This window comes from Pectinophora gossypiella, chromosome 25 (genome assembly GCF_024362695.1).
Source record: "Pectinophora gossypiella chromosome 25, ilPecGoss1.1, whole genome shotgun sequence".
In the NCBI taxonomy this organism is placed as follows: domain Eukaryota; kingdom Metazoa; phylum Arthropoda; class Insecta; order Lepidoptera; family Gelechiidae; genus Pectinophora; species Pectinophora gossypiella.
In genome coordinates, this window is record NC_065428.1 from 2,843,954 (window position 1) to 2,861,156 (window position 17,203).

The following is a 17,203-nucleotide window of genomic DNA, read 5'->3' on the forward strand; positions in this document are numbered from 1 at the left end:
GTCAGGATCGTAGTAAAGTGGAACTCGGTGTTCTCTGCCTACCCCTACAGGAAATAGGCGTGATCTTATGAATGTATGTAATTTAGCCATTATGTAATTTTTCACTAACACAGTTTGCTCGGCCATTATAGATCGGTACGGCTCACCATCTATCACGTTGGTCTAAAAGTAAGCTCGGTGAGGTGTGGGTAGGTACTTAGTTCATCTTGCGATGGAAGTATTTCCAACTATCGCAATAAGATACAGTAAGATTGCGAGAAGCTCGGTGGCGCAGCGGTAAACGCGCTCGGTCTGCGATTGTTGAAGTTAAGCAACTATCGCAAAGGCCGGTCATAGGATGGGTGACCACAAAAAAAAGGTTTCATCTCGATCTCCTCCGTGCTTCGGAAGGCACGTTAAGCCGATGGTCCCGGCTGCATTAGCAGTCGTTAATAACCATCAATCTGCACTGGGCTCGCGTGGTGGTTTAAGGCCCGATCTCCCTATCCATCCATAGGGAAGGCCCGTGCCCCAGCAGTGGGGACATTAATGCGCTGATGATGATGATGATGAATGTTACTTATCATATAACATATATGATAATTTAGCCGTAACTTGAGAATACATCACGTTGTCTTTAGTAGACCATAAGATTAGTGGACAAACCGGTTGGACGCCTCTGTGTATTACTTGATTCTCATTTAGCAAACGAAAGTGAAACAATGAAAGTGGTAAGTTGAATCAGATCGTAACTCTGTAACATTGGACGTACTTGGGAAACTAGATTTTGTTGGCCGCACTGTTTACTTAAGAATTAGATAGATAGATAGATAAAATACTTTATTGAGCACAATGGACACAAAATACAGAGATAAGGACAACATATACAGAAAAGCACAACAGGCGGCCTTACTGTAAATTACTGTTAATTACTGTAGATTCAAAACTTCAATGGGGCCCACAGCCCACATATTGGTGCTAATTCCTGTAAATACCATCTAATTTTATTTTAAGTTATATCTGTCATTTTCTTATCCGCCGAAAAGGAAAGGGACGGGTAATCGACAAGCATAAAATTTATGGAACACGTCAATTTTAAGCACAAATCTAAAACAACCGTCTAAAAATTTTACATCAGTCAATAACCCGACACAGTTAAGTAGACAGAACGTCAAACGGATTGCATATCAGCGACATACTTTTTTGATTCGCCCGGGTTATTCATTCATTTACTCATTTTTCCTAAAATTAAGAGCTGTGAATCATCCGTCCCTTTCCTTTTCGACGGATATGAAAATGACGGATACAACTTAAAATAAAATTAGACGGTGTCTGCAGGAATCGGGGCCATTGTATCCTTAGCGGGCAAGCTAAGTTCTGACAGCTCACAGATGTACCCACTGCTAGACTTGTCTACTTCAGCTACTTCCACAGCATAACGTCTACGGTATTTTGCTGCGGAGTCGAGCTGCTGATGTAAAAACTATTTCCATCACCCAAAAAAGAGCAGTTGGGTGTGTATGACAACAAATGTATGACATAGGTTATAATGACTTTTTGACATATTTCTACAAAGAGAATCAGGTCCAAATTATGATGGTAGGGAGTACTATTTCATACGAGTTTATTGATATTAGTTATAAACTGAAGTATGCAAGCGTTCCCTAGATAATAGGAATTTTCAAAACGTCAAGCCAGCGGGATCAAAGAACTGCCTTTATAACTTTGGAACCGTTGAAGTACTAATTTCGGTATTTTTCAGGGGGTGAGTACTATTTCGGTACTATTTTTTGGCGTTTAAATCAAAGCGAAAGACCTTGTCGTTAACTTTCGCCAAATTTCGCTCACCGTCAAGCTAGCAAGTGCAATAATACATGGCTATAAATCCAGAACCGTGATGGTACTATTTTTTTTACAACAGGTACTATTTTTTTCAATAAGAGTACTATTTTTTGGTATGGTCAAATTATTTTTTCGTGCCCATTTTTTTTTGAGGCCGCTAGCTTGACGCACACGCAGTTGGCGCTATTTATAATCTGCGTTTTCGGGAATCTCTAAAGGGAGCTGTTTAAAGAAACAAGCATACTGACCATTGCAAGTCAATACATTTCATGAAACTATTTTGTATGTGCTTTATGTAAAAAATTATCTCTCATTCCGAGAAACTGTGAAAGGCATACTTACAGTACAGGGAATAAAAATAAAATTGCTACACAAAATTCTACATTAGTAAATCAAATTCTTTTTTTCGGTTACGTATACGTTTTTACAATAAAATACTAGATAATATTTTTAATTTGTCAGTAAATAAATCTAAAGCTCATGTGAAGCTTACTTTATGCAAAAAAGCTTATTATAAGATTAATGATTACCTAAATGATAAAAATGCCTCGTATTAAATGTGTTCCTCTAGTTATTAAATAACTTGAAATGTATATCTTCATTGATTTACAAAATGAGTTAATCTTGCTGTTTCTTGTCATTTCGTCTCCTCAGCCATAACACCTTGTGAAATGATTTAAATTGAACTTCAACAAGTTTATCCATGATAGTGATGTTGAATAAATGATTCTGAGTTCTGTCTGATCGGTTTTAGTAGAAGCAAAACGATTAACGGGTCCGTATGTAGGCGTATGCGCATATATGAGCGATCTCTTTGACCCATACTTTGCGGTGTATGTACCGTTCTATAGCTATAGAAGTGAGTTCTGATGTCATGTACGTTTGTTTATTTGCAAGTATAATTATACGGTTGGTTGGCCGTGATTTGCTGAGACTTGTAGCTGCTTGTTTGGGGCTGTCCATTAATCATGTGATGTATTTACTGGCATTTTTTTTTTTTAAACAAATGGCAACTGTTTTCTGTTTCTCTTCCGCAAATGGCATTGCATGGTCATGATCCAAGTGTGATTGGCCGAAACGAATGCTCGTCAACGATTTTCCCAGAGCGGTTCTACGCTCAAATTTGAATTTCGAAATCGAGTGTTCGTGACTATGCTCGTGGTTAGTTAGCAGTGGCCAGTATTTATGTACCACATTCCCACTGTTGGAGGTAAAATACCTTAGTTTTAGCACATCCCGGACACTTCATACTTCATACACTACACATTGACGTTATTGTACACGCGCATCTGTGTGTGTGACGTCTGACCATACGATTGAAGACTAAAGACCGAGGGGGATGAGGTAACCTAGCTCAGACGCAGGTGGGGAGCGGAGGGTCGACCGGTCTATACGTAGTATTATCCCTTATTCTAATAAGGATTGTGTTCTTTTTAACATGATGGACGTTTTCATGGGCGGTCAGCCTTCCCCATACGGTTCATCATATCCATTTTGGGACTTCGCCTGCAAATGGTTTTGCCGTGAAAGACGGACGAACAAACAGACTGACACACACATACACTTTCGCATTTATAATATTAGTGTAAAGTATTTATATGGATGGACCATTTCCCGTCATTAAAAAGTGATTGCAACGAAATTCGTACCTACGTACGTACGTCTGAGAACCCTAATTATGGCAAATAGCGTGATGTTGTGTTATGTCATTAACAACATATTATAACAGAATTACAATATAATTATAATATCCACATCATTACAGTTTACGCTATTAAGGTAAATTAAATATAGACCATTGATGAGTATTATAGCGTGATGTTGTGTTATGTCATTAACAACATATTATAACAGAATTACAATATAATTATAATATCCACATCATTACAGTTTACGCTATTAAGGTAAATTAAATATAGACCATTGATGAGTATTATTAAATACCTATTGTCCTATGTTTTGTTTGTTCACAAATCCTGGAATGTTCAAAATAAACGGATAACTTACAGGAAAACATACAAAACATTAAACATGAATCAAAATACGCTCCAGAATTTCCCAATTACACATTTTATGATTTTTGTTTTTAAAGCGCTTAGGGGCCGTCCATTAATCATGCGAGGCTCGAGAGGGTGGAGGGGTCCATGAAAACATCACGAAATATCATAAGGGGTGGAGGGGGGTGTAGTAATGTATCACGAGTAGTGTTGGGTTCTTACCCGGAAAATTCCCGCGTTTTGGGAATTTTCCCAATTCTGAGGGAAAAAACCCGAAAAATTCCCATTTCAAGGGAAAATATTTTTTATCGCATATATTTGTATTAAAAGTAAGGATTTCCAACAAAGACCATTTAAATATAATGTATGCCTACTTATGCCCAATTTATCTTCTGTCGTAGTGTCGTATGAACTCTTAAAATACTTAAAGGAGATCATCGGATTTCGGCCCAGAAGTCAAAGTGCCGGCCAAAAAATAATTTTGCTATATTCCGTTAGATCTTATCCATATGAGCATTTATTACTATGGCACCAAAGCTGTAGGGTCAATATCTTCGGTTTTATTCGATTTTAAAAAACTGTATTTTTCATACATTTTAGGTGAAAATGTAAAGTGCCGGCCAAGTAACAATAATGGTATATATCCTTAGAACTTATCCGTCTGAGCATTTATTACTATGGCACCAAAGCTGTAGGGTCAATATTTTCGGTTTTATTCGAATTAAAAAAAAACTGAATTTTCATACATTTTTGGTGTAAATGTGAAGTGCCGGCCATGAAACAATATTTGTATATCCCGTTAGAACTTATCCATTTTACCATTTATTATTAGGGCACCAAACGTCTATGACCATTATTTTGACTTTTGTTGGACTTTACGTTATAGTTTCTGTGTGAAAAGTGCCGGTCAGCAAAAAACACATGTCAAAGCTATCGAGAAGATACCTGTAAACATTATTCACTATGACAAAAACGTGTATGACCATTAATTAGTTTGGCTTTTGTTGGATTTAAAAAAAAACTTGATTTTTGATTCATTTTGTATAAAAATAAAATATAACAGGCGCGTTATTTAAAAGATCGTCAGAATGTTTATTACTATGGCATTAAACGACTATGACCAATATTTTGAACTTAATTCGATTTTCCAAAAATCAAAAAAGTTTTATCTAGTGATAATGTAACTATCTTGCTAAAGGCGTAATATGGTGGTCGTCTTTTGAAAAGTAGGTTTGCGTTTGACCACTACCTTACCTGATGGTGATACACGCTTAAGAAACTATTTTTTTTTAAAGAAAAGTGTATACAAGGAATAAACAGTGGGGTGATAGAGGTACCTACTATGTTATCGGCCGAGTAGCACCAGGACATTGTGATAGGCATATTTGCAAAGTACAACTACCCGACTCCTGTTTTCCCTAACAGATACTTCAGACGTCATGCCAATATACGAGTTTCGTCACTAGATGGCAAGCTTATCTTTGGAGGGTGGTAACCATTTACAGTCAAGGTGAATCAATACCATAATTCAACCTAAACTTAGGCCGTAACGTTGAGTCGAATGCAAAAACTACAGCCAACGTCATATCTAAAATCAGATAGTATTAATATAGAAGTTCACCTAACAACATACAAAACAAAAACACAAAGTATTTATCTCACTAATAACTAGTCATTGGGAAAGCTCTGCTTGTTGTCATTGTTAAAATGTATAAAAAAAAGTTTTTTTAAAAAGTCCAATAAAAGCCAAAGTCGACATTTGGTAGTATAGTAAAAATACGTCGTTTACCAAAAGATTTGACTTATTTTGTTTCGCTGGCTGACATTTTTCCCATTTAAACCAAAACGGAAAGAGACACGAATAAAAAGTCAAGATAACGGTCAAAAATGTTTTGCGCCAGATTATTAAATGTTCTGAAGGTCCTTTGTAATCCGCCGTACCGCATTTTTTACCCAAAGCACTTTATTTTCATACAAAATAAATGAGAAATCAAGAATTTTAAAATCCAATTAAAGCCAAACTAATGGTCATACACGTCTGGTGTCATAGTAAAAAATGTTCAGAACAATCTACTCGAAAGGTTTGACATATTTTTTTTCTCTGACCGGCACTTTCAAATTTGGGCCGGCCAAAGTATGGAAAGCCGATGATCTAATTGGAAATATATTTTGAATGGAATGTTCGATTTTAATAATTTCATGCAAAGATATCTACATATTATAGGATATATAGGATGCTTTTGGCACGAGAGAATGTCATCATCGAGGAGCAACATGGTTTTGTGCAAGAAATTGGGAGTTACGAATACCTACAGATATTATTTACTTGAACTATGAAAAAGCTTTTGATCGAGTTCCTGTCACACCATTGATTGCTAAATTAGAGCCCTTTGGAATCAGAGGCAATGTCGTGAAGTGGATTGAAGACTTCCTGTCAAATCGCACATTCTCTGTGCGCATCGGAGAATCATACTCTGTTCCCAGAAAAGTCCTCAGCGGTGTGCCGCAGGGATCGGTATTAGGACCTATTTTATTCAGTATCTACCTTACAGATCTTAAACATGGTATCATGTCTGATATATCACTCTTTCCAGATGACACGAAAATAACAGGGAATCCACTTATTAGCCATAATATAATCCAAGATGATCTTGATAGAGTAATTGCTTGGACCCGAGATTGGCTAATCACATTAAACGTAGACAAATGCACTGTGTTGCATGTTGGCAGTAACCACCCCACGTTGAGTTACACCATTGACTCAAAACCTCTCGAGTGTGTTAAAAAACAAAAAGACCTTGGCATAACGATAACACATAATCTAAAGTGGGACGAACACATTATTGGAATCACTAAGAAGGATAACTCCCTCTTATACATAATTAGAAAAGCTTTTTATCATATAGATACGGAATTGTTTCTTAGGCTTTACAAAACTTACTTACGTCAAACCGCTGTTAGAACATGGGTTTCAAATATGGAGACTTTACTATCGGAAGGACATTGCACTACTAGAGAGAGTCCAAAGAAGAGCAACAAAGATGGTAACAGTACTGGCTGGCCGGAGTGGACCTTAGCGGGGGCCGCAGGACTCTCACCTCTGGCTTGACTTCATTGGCCAGCCAGAGTGGGGCGTTAGAGCTATACGCTCGCAGGGTGGAAGTGAAAGATGCATAAGTCGCGAGTTGGTAAGGCGGGTAAACCGCCTCGCAGAAAGCGGTGTACACCTCTTGACACCCTGAGATGCTCACAACCTTGTTGCTGCCTTGCCGTCCAGTCGCGTCGGCTAGATAGGTGGCCCAACCAGTGAGTGACGAGTCACCGCCTGCCCAATGTATCTCTGTTATTAACATTGGTCGAGCAGGCGCCATAGTCCCCCATAGCCCCAGTATATAGGTTCACTAACCCCCAACCCAATAGCCCAGTTCCTTTTGTTCCCATAATCTGCAATAGTCCTACACGAACCAGGGATTGTCTTTGGGTGCACTCCCATAGTGCATACAGGGATAATCGCCGGTTGGTGTCACAACACATTTAGAGTAAATTGTCTTAAGGGGCCTCTACGTGTTGGCTTCGGCCCCACGCACGCCTTCCAAAAGTCCGGGACTCCATGACAGACCCGACCCGAGACATGGAAACGACATACAAATAATAATAAGATTAAAAACAATTAAATAAAAAATATTTTCCCATGATTCGGGAATTTTTCGGGTGTTTATTTTATTTTCCCATATTTTCCCGATATTTTTTCTTTCCCACCCAATTTTTTCTTTCCCTGCCCATCACTAATCACGAGTATTTATTTTTTCGGCAAACGCGCGATACTGAACCGAAAAGCGGCGTTTCGTGCAGTTATTTTGGTAGGTACTTAAAATACACGTGATATACGATGGGGGGGGGTGTAGTCTTGGACCTCACCATGTATCACCAAGGCAGGGCAATACCTGCGTTACAAAGACGTGCTCAAGCGCAACCTTGTGGCTTGTGATATTCCACCTGATAGTTGGGAGGAGCGAGCTCGTCGTAGACCGGAATGGCGTTACACTGTTCACAAAAACGTGGACCTGTACGAAAAGAAGCGTTTAGAAGATCTTGACGTAAAACGCCAAATACGGAAGACTCGACAGAAGCCAAAAAAAAAAACAAGATTAATGGACGGCCTTACCCGTGCGTACGGAAATTCACAAAGAGAAAATTTAAATCGAAAAAATCTGACTCTGACGCTACTTGAACCCGCAGCTCCTGTCAAGCCGGGACGAGCGTGTCAACCATTACACCACCGGGTCCTCCTCCTGTCCATGCGCAATTCATTCGATCTATGTATCGTAATTAAGCCGACGTCGGCGCCGCCGTCTAACTAGAATACACAGTCGTGTACGGTCACGTGCATTAATATGTATACACTTTGGTACCATGTCACATTAACTTTTTTGACAAATTGAACTGTAAGTCGCACTAAATGTCAAATATGTTAGTGCGACAGAGTCCTAAAGTGGGTACATTGTATTGCTCATGACTGTACTAGGTTCAAGATAAATTATTCAATTCCGATTACTAAATAAAGACAGATCTAAAACTAACGAAAAACATTTTCTTTTTACTATTTAACTTGTTTATGTTTACAAGAAAAATGTAATAATAAGTCCGAAATTTTGTCATGTTTTTCTATGACGTCACAGTGTGCTTTTTCATACAAATTCCATCGTTATTTCATGTTTTGACGTTTAGTAAAAAGTAACTGATTTGACTAGTCGGAAACTAGCCTAATATCGAGCCAACTGTGTTAGTGAAAACTACACACAAAAAGCTAAAAGCTAGTTTGAATATATATATTATATTTTCCATCTAAAGTTCTTCGAAGTAAAATGAGTCATGTTTTCTTTGATAAGTGAAAAATGCACATTTGGCACGAGTTGGTTTCCATTAGTCCATCTTGGATGAAGTTTCACGTTGGTGATGGCATAAAAGTTATTTTAGTCCCGGAAGCCGTTATTTAGACAGGGATAGGCGCCATGTTCGATTCCGCACATAACACAAGCTCACGACTATATCCGAATGGGGTAGTCAGAGGTCTCTTCTTCTTATCGTGAGGGTTGTGAGGTGGAATACCAGCCTCATCAACCCTGATGTCAGGATTATGATTGAGCCGCCAAAGGCCCCTGACATGACTCACGTAACGATTACTCACTTACATCAGTAAATAGTAACCGGGACCAACGGCTTAACGTGCCTTCCGAAGCACGGATCATCTTACCACCTCTATCTTATCTTCTTTTTGAGGTAGTATTATGATTTTTTACAAGAGATTAGTGTACAAATACAACTCAAATACACATTCCCCATGTCGGATTTTATGACATGCCCGGGAAGAGAAGCAGTTGAATAATTTCATTCATTAAGCCAGGTTGAGATGATAGTTAAATGTACACTTAAACAGCATCATTATCATCATCTCCCTAGCATTGTCCCGTTTTCCACAGGGTCCGCTTACCTAACCTGAAGATTTGACAGGTCCGGTTTTTTACAGAAGCGACTGTCTGTCTGACTAACCCGCGAAGGGAAAGCCAGCCCAATACAGGTTAGGTCACATACCGAATGTGGGTTTCCTCACGATGTTTTCCTTCACCGCTAAGCACGTGATAATCATTTATGATCCAAACATAAATTCGAAAACAAATTCGACAATCATTGGTTTAGGCATGTGCTGGATTCGAACCTGCGACCTCAAAGTGAGAGACAAGCGTTCTACCCAGTGCTCATAAACAGCATAATAAACATAAAATAATGACTAGTGATTTTAGTAATAGAAGCACTAAAATAATAATTGAATATGATGAAAATCTCACTTATTAATATAATATCAAATCAAGTTAATCTTTACGACCGTAATTAAACCTTGCAACACACGAAGAGCGAAATTAATTCGATTTCTTAAGAGTTCCGTACTCAATGCGAAAGTTGATGGTAGGGCTGGCAGAGGAAGACCGAGAACTTACGATGACGAAATTGGAGATGTTCTTAGAAAAGGTTTAATACGATCTACTCTGAACCGGCGTGCGTGCATGAAGCGATTGATGAATGTGGAGGAAGCAAAAGAAGTGTGTCAGGATCGAAGCAAATGGAATTCTATAGTCTCTGCTTACTCCGGTGGGAAATAGGCGTGAGTTTATGTATGTATGTACGTACTCAAAGTCAATAGGGTTGTTTATATTTTAAAGACTGTATAGTCTAGAGGAATCACCACGAATACCTATATAATTATAAAATATATAAAAAAAATATTATATTTTTCTGCAATAGGTAATTTTAGCTCCGCTCAAACGGCGCGACGTTCTGAACAAAGTTTCGCGTCCACCTGGGCATCCTCGGGTCTGTTAAACTTTGTACCTAGTGAGAGCCCTTAGCGTTCCCCATATGTCCGGCCAAGTAGTTAATGCCTTTCGTGGCATTCTCCCTTCTTGTCTATCAAAAGCCAATTCTTTCACTTCTTTATAAGATACGACGTGCGCTTTCTCTTTAATCTCTTCCATGTAAGCTCTTCTTGGTCTTCCCCTTCCTCTCTTTCCTTGTAGCTTCCCTTATATGATGTATTTAATAAATTCGCCGTGTCTTGTTAAAAACATTTTTGTTTTTTTTTTTGACATACAATAAGTCACTATAAAAAAAGAGAGTTTAGACGTTCCCCCACGGGCCCCTACTGCCACTAGTTCACGAGTGCAAATGAATCATCAGATACGTATCACTGACTGGCTCATGACCGACTTTTCCAACATAATTAATTTCGAAAACCTAATTTAATTTGTACTCCCACGATGTGTTACGTCATGACGTGCATTGTTCAAGTAAAGAAGTATTGTGGGTTGTCTGAAATCAGAAATCAGAATCATTTATTCAACGTAATTATCATGGATAAACTTGTTGAAGGTCAATGTAACATTTTTGAATTTACGTCATTTCGCAAGGTGTTATGGCTGAGGAGAAGAAATGACAAGAAACTGCAACAGCAACACATCTTTTAAAAACCAATGAAGTTATACATTACAAGTTATTTAATAACTAGAGGAACACATTCAATACCAGACATTTTTATCATTTAGGTAGTCATTAATCTTATAATAAGCTTTTTTACATAAAGTAAGCTTCACGTGAGCTAATGGAACGACTTCAATTTTTCGTTTTTTTTTTTCATAGAATTTAGAAACCCTATTATTTTATAGGATCATTAACTTGTTTATAAAACGATTCCATTTTTCGTTTTGAGATTCGGAACCCGAAAACAGTTCGTCTTTTTTTGACGTTACTTATTGTAGATTTGCCGCAAATAACATTAACTTGGCCATTAAAGAATTAATCGACCCTAGTGGGCGATAGCGATAAGCGCTGAATGAGGGTAATTGTCGACCACGGCGGCGGGGTCGGTATCGGGGTTCTGAAGTGTTTGTTGTCGCGAGCTGATTGGCCAGCTCTATGGCTAGAGTAATCGGGTCGTCGGGATCGTATATTACGTCCTTCGTCTTGTTTTTCTTGCCTAACTTCTCTGCTGCACTAGGAGTGGACAAAATAGCATCACGCCTGTATCCTAGAAGAGGTAGACAGATAATATGGAAGTAGGAATGTTACTTACCACTCTGGAGTGATAGATATTAATATGTCTTATTCACGACCGTAATCCCAATTGGGGTAATCAGAGTTACATTCATCGCATTATGAGCTAAGTAACCTAGGAAGCAACAAAATCATGTCAGGATCGAAGCAAATGGAATTCCATAGTCTCTGCTCAACCCGGTGGGAAATAGGCGTGAGCTTATGCATTTCATCATTAGCCCATAAAACTCGATCCATCTTCGACACATGCACGCATGTTTACAGCATGCACTCTCGGACAAGTGGTGAGACGTTAACAGATGCACTCGTAAATTGCAGTTGCGTTTACTGTTACGCGACTGCCCGACGTCATCCCACTTGACACGAAACACTACCGCAACGTATATACGAACAGTATGACAACTTACTCGTAACTTTAAATAGCGTAACCCACACGATAAGAAGACACGAACATTTAACGTGATAATTACCTATTTTCTCATTGGTTGAGTACATAATGATTAAAAAATATAATTTTTAAAGTCTTATATAAAAAAAGAATTGTTGCTTGATAGTTGGATCAGATATGTATTAGAATTATGTTGCTATCCATATTAACATAAGCAGCCTATATATGTCCCACTGCTGGGCACAGGCCTCCCCTCAATCAACCGGAGGGGGTATGGAGCGTACTCCACCACGCTGCTCCAATGCGGGTTGGTGAAGGTCTATCTATCTTACTATCCATATTACTGCTCTTTATTTTGATCAGGATTAATAATCGGTGGACGATGTGTTGTGCCTAAGTGTAATAACAAGGGTCTTCATTTATACCCAAAAACAAAGATAAAAGAGGAATTATGTTTGTTATTCCATGAAATTAGAAGGTTAAACGAAGGCAAATCAGTGCAGCGCCATCTATATTCGTTTTGGGGAATATGGCCTGGAAAGTCCCTCATTTCATTACCTTATTTGACATTTTATCACGTACCATTAAAATAATACTATGTAGGTAATGTAGGTACAAAATGCGTGAAACTTAATAAGTATCTTTCGTCAGTAAGAACAAACTTAGATCTACGAGAATAGCACCCCTGTTTACAGATACTAAACAATCGTCGTAGCCCTAAAAAATATTACGGGGCTGCACCACTGCTTGTGTTTACACTGTGCAAAGACATTAACTAACAGAACACGAGGGTGACACACTATTACAATGAACAAAAACAGTTAAGAAACTATCGATTTGATCCACACATTACTTCTACACGACTCATCATCATTATTACAGCATTTTATCAAGAAAATAATACTACGTATAGAACAGTAACTCCGCCCCGTACTAATTCGTATCAGGCCTCACCCCTCTGGGTCCTCACCCCCTCTGGGTCTTACTTTAGTCTTATGACCCCATGACCGTCCCCCCCCCCCCCCCGGATCCGCCCATGAGTCCATCTAAATAATACAACAAAGGAAAGCTGAGATGCTGATGTTATGTGTGCCTGTGTGTTTATATTTCACTGACTGTGTAATAGCCTCTGTGGTCTAGTGGTTAGAGCGTTAGGCTCACGATCTGGAGGTCCGGGTTCGATTCCCGATGGGGATGTCGAAATCACTTTCAGGCTTGAATCACCTGACTGACCAAAAAGGTAAGATGGTCCGTGCTTCGGAGGGCACGTTAAGCCGTTGGTCCCGGCTATTAGCCGTAAAAACAGCTCCAACAACCCGCATTGGAGCAGCGTGGTGGAGTATGCTCCATACCCCCTCCGGTTGATTGAGAGGCCTGTGCCCAGCAGTGGGACGTGTATAGGCTGTTTATGTGTGTATGTCTGTGTAACATCCTGATATAATAAATTATTCTTTCCTTCTTTCAAAAACTAGGACATATTAATAAAATAATAACGCTTTCCTGGGGCTCTTCTTCTTATAGAAACCTGGAACCGGAACCTGAGAACCTGGGGCTTTAAAAATGCCACATTGAAGCAATTCATTTAAAAAACAATACTGCTATTTGACATTAAACTTGTTTGCATTGTGCACTTACTTTTATATGTGTATAGTTACATATAATAAACTTCCCACCGTATTTAACACATTCAAGGACAGAATGTCTAATGACGTTCCGAATCCAAGGTGTCATACTACCTGTTATAAACCATAAATGACCCATGGTCTCTGCTCGTGAAAGGGTTAACCCTTTCTACCAAATTCCAATATTGCTTTTTTAGATGAACTGCTTCGATGTGGCCTTTTTAACCCCCCAGATGCCAAATATCAATTCAGACTATCTCTAGTCGTTTTAGGCATCAAGCCCAAGTCTAGGCAATGAACGTACATTATAACAAACTAGACAGTGTCCTAATTTCTCAAGTGTTGCTGTTAAATGCTCAATTGTTTCACATCTGTTTGAGACGGCTTGTCTTTGGCCAATTGATAGGTACAATTGGCTCTTATGGATGTTATTTATGTTATATGTTTTAAGTGCTGTTTTCACTAACACAATTAGCTCGATCATTACAGACGGTGATACAGCTCACCACCTATCACGTTGGTCTAACAGAAAGCTCAGTGAGGTGTCGGTACTTAGATCATCTTGCGATGGATGTATCTCTGACTATCCCAATTGGGATTTAGCCGTGAGCTTATGTTACGTGTCATATCATCAACTTCTTTTTCTATCACGTGGGTGTGTGGTCAAAGACCCCTATAACCCTGGTTTCAAGTATATTAGGCGATAGTATATTAAACGGTCGTCTTGTGCATTGTAACCTGTATATTTGTTTTTTTCCCTACCATAACCATAAAATTTAGCTAGGCCACATAACAGCAAATTGTAAAAGACAAAAAGGAAACATAAATAAATGCTAAGATTCAAAGAAAAAAAAGTACCTTCTAAAACAGCCAGTCAAACCAAGAAATTGCCGTACTGGCTTCACAGTTTTAAGAACATTTCTTTTTTCATTCTTTACTTTCCTCTATTCGTTGTGTATTCTGGAATATTATTGTGTTCTATATTGTACAATACAATTCTCCAGATAAGTTTATCCTCTTTATTCTACAGTTTTAATTCTACTTTAGAGGGGAGGTTGTGTTCTATGTTGTACTTTCAGGAAAACAAATGAAAGTGACAGAACATTTTGAATGTTAAACAGGCTATTTGCAAGTTGAGGTTTTTGCATCACTTATGGTGTTGTTTTTGCATACAATGTAAAGAATTAATAAGTAAGAAAGGAAGAGTTGTAACAGTACCTATAGGATGTAGCATAAGACCAATGTATAAATAATAATGTACTTATAGGTAGGTTCCTATTTGGCATATTATTATTTTAAGCATGTAACATCATAACAAAAAAAAAATTACATCATAACGTCACATGTTCATGTCCAGGATTTGGGCCCAGTTAATAAGGCTCTTTCCCTCTACTTCATGGGACTTAAACATAGGTGGCGAGGAGTGGATGTATATAGCATAGACCTCTGCTACATATTTTAAGATAAATAAAAATGACAAAGAAAGAAAAAGATTTCTAGTTAGCATTGGACAGTTTACTTTTTACACTTTTTTGGCGGGAGGCGGGAACGGGACAGTTGCTTTCTTCATTGAATAATCTAAATAATTAATACGAAGTGGTGTTTTGTGGTTAATGATCGCATTAAGTTAGTCGGAAGACATTCGCGAGTGTTATTATATTGGAGTATTCAATAAACAAAGTGTATCTGCCTATTTTCGCTTCGTGTCAGGAAGCCGCTTCATAACTCAAAAGTTTATGCGGACTTTTGAGTTAATTCGTTTGGGGTTCGGAGTAGGAGTCTACTCCGAGGGTGGGGGCTTAGGTTTCATCATCATCACCTTTCATCATTTCATTAATCATCAAGAAAAAAAATACGTCAGACATGGCTGTATGGGCATAGTTCCCTTTGCCTTACCCTTCGGGGAAAACCAAACCAAAAAAAAAAAATTACTTTTTACAGTTCTTATAAGATTTGAAAACTTCAATTTATAGTGACCAAATTATTTAAACAGAAATTAGTCTTATTACAAATCAAGAATAAGTTTTCATTTTTATGAAATAAAGTTCAAAGTTGAACTTACTACTAACCTAACTACTTAGGTCAATTAATTTACTTGTTAGACAAGCCACATTATTAGACACCACAGTTATCAGTCCATTTCAATTTGAAAAATGGACTTTTTATTAATTATGAATGAATAAGATGAAATACAAATAGGTATAGTTACTTTAGAGTAGGTACATTACCTCTGAATGTTTCATTGTTAACTTTATTGGCAGACTATTTCCTGTTTCGTTGCTAAGCCATTCATTTCGTAAACATTATTCTCCATAATTTTTAAGGCCTCAATTTATGTACCTACGTGAATCCATTTATATATTGAAGGTAGACAAGTTTTACACTCTTCCAACAACTTGTTTGCGAACAGTATACGTGATTTTACAAAGCAATCAAACTTACGTCTTTCTGCTTGGTAACAGAACTATTTGACGTATTATCTCGTCGCTGTAATCTTAAATAAACAAGATTTTTCTTCCAAATAAACCCGTATCGAGGTCAAACTCCCGCCAGAGAAAAAAAAAATTTGCAATCAGCACTCCAATAAGGCAAAAACAACACCTACAGACTGCCCCATCGGTAATTTTGCAACCGCGATCATGTACTTATAAAACACCCATATATTAAAACACCACAACCCAAATAACTCACCTGATAGTTTACAAGAAGTTTGCGCTAAGTTATTTTAGCAGATGATGTCTTAACACGCACGAACAAACTAATAAAACCACAAAAAATACAACCAAAATTATCACTAATGTTGCGAGTAAAAATGTGTGGATTTTTACAACAATACGATATCACAGTAACACACAACACATTGTAGAGTTGGCGCAGCACAAATTGTTTTATTGATGTAAACAAAAGGCGAATAAAATAGCGTATAAAATAAAAAGTAAACAAAACAAACGGCGAGCGAAACGAACCAACACCGATTGGAATGAGTAATCGAACTGAAGTGAGCAGCGGTTGCTGGTCAGATGACACTTCCAAATCAATGTTGCCATTATAAAAACTATATTATGTATAAGGTAACTTTCAGTCATTTTAATAATATATTATTAACGATAGTGATAGTGGGTACGGTCACGAGCATTAATATGTATACACTTTGGTACCATGTCACATTAACTTTTTTGACAAATTGAACAGTAAGTCTCAATAAATGTCAAATATGTTAGTGCGACAGAGTCCTAGAGTGCGACAGGGTACATTACATTGCTCATGACTGTACACTTGCTGCATCACAGCGTAACGTTGTTTTGCCTTAAAAAAATATGTTGAAAGTTAAGTTTGAAGTTGTGGTGTGTCTTATCCTACCTAGCCTATTTGATTCCACGGCTGGCCAAAGGCCTCCTCTTGATTTTTTCACTCCTCTCAGATTTCCGTGATGTCGAGCCAATCTTTACGATACGCATTGAGGTCATCACACCATCTTTTACGCGATCTGCCTTGACTTCTGTGCCCACCTTGTGGTGTCTAGTGAGCAACGACTCGTGCCCATCGCTCCGGATGCATTCGATAAAAATGTATCTGGCCCAGTCCCATTTCACTTTGGCGGACGTTTTCCCTACCTGTTTTGAAGCGCAGTGTAATCGGATACGGCCGAGAACATGTTTGATTTGTTAGACCCTTAGAATATTGCGTTAATCTACAACCACTTTGAATAAGTTATTTTTTTAAGTATAAAGTTAAGAACTAATTTGTATAATAATAGTGCTTGTCGTAAC

General features: G+C 38.1%; 1 protein-coding gene across 1 annotated transcript in view; it reads right to left on the reverse strand.

Moving 5' to 3' along the window:
• The window catches only part of LOC126378018 (227 kDa spindle- and centromere-associated protein), a 118,179-nt gene extending 101,763 nt beyond the window's left edge, over positions 1-16,416 (reverse strand). The window contains exon 1 of the mRNA XM_050026071.1: positions 16,125-16,416. The gene's annotated coding sequence lies outside the window, so the exon portion shown is untranslated. The remainder of the gene's footprint in view (positions 1-16,124) is intronic.
• Positions 16,417-17,203: the final 787 nt, after the last annotated feature.